Source organism: Bos taurus, chromosome 17 (genome assembly GCF_002263795.3).
Source record: "Bos taurus isolate L1 Dominette 01449 registration number 42190680 breed Hereford chromosome 17, ARS-UCD2.0, whole genome shotgun sequence".
Taxonomy (NCBI): domain Eukaryota; kingdom Metazoa; phylum Chordata; class Mammalia; order Artiodactyla; family Bovidae; genus Bos; species Bos taurus.
The window spans coordinates 51,554,652-51,557,436 of record NC_037344.1 but is presented as its reverse complement, the minus strand read 5'-3'; positions in this window follow the sequence as shown (position 1 = coordinate 51,557,436).

The following is a 2,785-nucleotide window of genomic DNA, read 5'->3' as shown; positions in this document are numbered from 1 at the left end:
TGGTTGGATTCTATCCATGGCCCCTGCAGGGGCTGGACAGCCATGCTGGCTCTCCAGTCTGTGTCGGATGCTTGTGAAACTCAGGGAGTGTGCTCAGCACCCTGCTTGGCATGTGAAGGGGACCTAGTTCTCCCTGGGTGCGGGGGTCTGTCCGTAACCTTGGGAGTGAATGCCAGGCTCCAGTGGGGACAGCTGAGTTTCCTAGTCCCCAGGGAGTTAGCGAACCAGCAGGCACTGTGGACACCCTAGAGACCTGTCTCCCAGGAGGTCTACTATTGTTTCCTTCATCTTATCCCTCTCTTCTGTCGCCCCAGGCATCAGTCCCTGGCATAGGAGCTGCAGGATAGGTTCATGTCCACCCCTGCTGCTCTCAGGAGTCGCCTGGAACCTTCCCCCTCACCTCGCACATCAGGAAACCTTGCGAGTTTTCTGTCTCACATCTCCCTCTGCCATCTGGCCAGGCCGCCTATTCCACTGGGAAAACCAACGAGGAAATCAGGCTTCTTACCCAACTATGTCACACACAGGCAAAGCTATGATTTTTCACCAAAGAGCAGCTTTGGATGAACTGGCAAGAGCTAGATTTAGACCCTCAGCATCAAGCCCCTGGGATTTGGAAATGAACTTGCAAGTTATTCTTCTCTGTCCAGGAGATCCCAAGAAACAGAAGCATTTGCTCCTAGCCCACTCCTGAAAGTCACCATCACTGCTGACTGGGGTGGCAGTTACAGTCTCTCATAGTCTCCCCACTTCCTTTCTTGCTCCCACAATCCATTTATTCTCCTTCCAATCACTAGAGTGGTCTTCAAAAGAAAAAAGTCAGAACAGAAAGGAGGCCAGAGTAACCAAGTGTCCCCTGTCGGGGGGACGATCACCCTAGATGAGAACCACTGCTCAGTGAAATGTGGTCTTTCCCCTCTTGTTTCCTTTCTTCATAGCAGTTGCTATGATCAATAATTCTTTTGCTTATTCATTTGTCTTCTGTTTATTGTCCGTAAAAGTGAAGTGAAAGCGTTAGTCACTCAGTCATGGCTGACTCTTCACGACCCCATGGACTATAGACCACTAGGCTCCTCTGTCCATGAAATTCTCCAGGCAAGAATACTGGAGTGGGTTGCCATGACCTCCTCCAGGGGATCTTCCCAATCCAGGGATGGAACCCAGGTCTCCTGCATTGCCGGCAGATTCTTGACTGTATGAGCCACCAGGAAAGCCCTTTATTGTCTGAGGAGGTTTTCAAGCATGGCTGCATATTCTTTGACGTCCTCTCTTTTCTACTTCCTCATCCCTTCAGGTCCTTCTCCTGCTCTACCCCCTGCCACTCCCCCCGATACTCCGTTTCCTCCTCTTCATAAATGCAGAGAGAAGTGATGGAATAAAGCAAGCTGAACACCAGAATTAAGACTCAGTTTTTTTTTTTTTTTGTACGTTCTCAATCCTCATCCTGGGCTCTGTGCACAGGTTAGATGAACAGGTCTCAAGTCTTCCAGAGTTTACAATCCAGGGATGCTCTGCTCCATTCCAGTAGTGATACTCAAACTTGAGAGTGCATCAGAATCCCCCTGGAGGGCCTGTGGAAACACAGATTTCCAGCCCATGCCTGATTCAGCAGGTCTGGGTTAGGCTAGAGAAGCTGCATTTCTGTCAAGTTCCCAAGAGATGCTGCTGAGCTGGGGACCACACTCTGAGAACCGCTGGCCTGTTTTAAGTCCTGAGCACCAATGGTTTGCATGCTAGACTTCCTCCGTCTTAACTGCCTGCTTAATTTTGCGGGGGAGGGGTTGGGATAAAAGAATAGCAACCTTGGGAGTGTGAATGGAATTGCTGGTGCTACTTTCTCCCCCTGGGATGAGAATTGAGATGCTGCAGGAAGAGGGGCAGCCTGGTGGCGGTCCGTGTCCCTGCTTTGCCAGAGGAAATGCCGCCCATGGCCTCACTTGATGAGAGGTACCCCGACAGGCAAGGGCTCATTAGCAGGTCCAGTGATGGGTTCCCCAGCTCTGGAGAAACAGCCCAGCAAAACTACACAAATGTGGGAGCCTGTAAGAGACCTGGTTAATTACGCTGCCATTTGAAGGAACATAATCGTCCTTGCAATGGAGAAAAATTACAGGTTACCAGGCTGTCAGAGGTAGCTGTCAGAGGTAGCTGTCAGCCTGAGCACGAGCGACTTTTTAATTGAAAACGGTTTCTGTTCTGCTTTGTTGGGTTCACGGTTCTCTTATAGAAGGGTCACGTCACTCTACTGGAACACAGACGCCACCCAGAGAGGCGGTGTTAGGAATAAAATGGGCTTGTCTCAGTCCGCAAACAGCAGCAAATGTCAGGGCATGGGTGAATTATGAGCTATTCCAGGAGATATATTTGTTTTCCTTTCTAACCCCAAAGCTAATTGTAAGAAATGAAATTCATGTTTGTTTTTCTTTAGGTGTGTTTGAATTTACAAGTCTTAAGTCTTGTGGAACTAGGTCAACCAGACTTTGCATATGCATATACTTTGGATGAAAATAGTCTTTATTTACATCTCTCTCCACTTCTTTCCAAAAAAGGAATGAGACTACAGTTTACAACAAAGGATCTCATTAAAAAAATTAAAATGAAAATGTTGGTATAACAGAAACAGTATATTAGGTCCAGTGAAAGAGGGTGTAACTATGCTGACAATAAGGATGAACCATTTCTGTGATGAAGCATATGACTCAGCCCCGAGCTTCCTGGTAGCCAGGTCAAAAAGGGAAACACAGGACATCTCATCTTTCTCGTAATAGAAAGAATGAAACAGCAA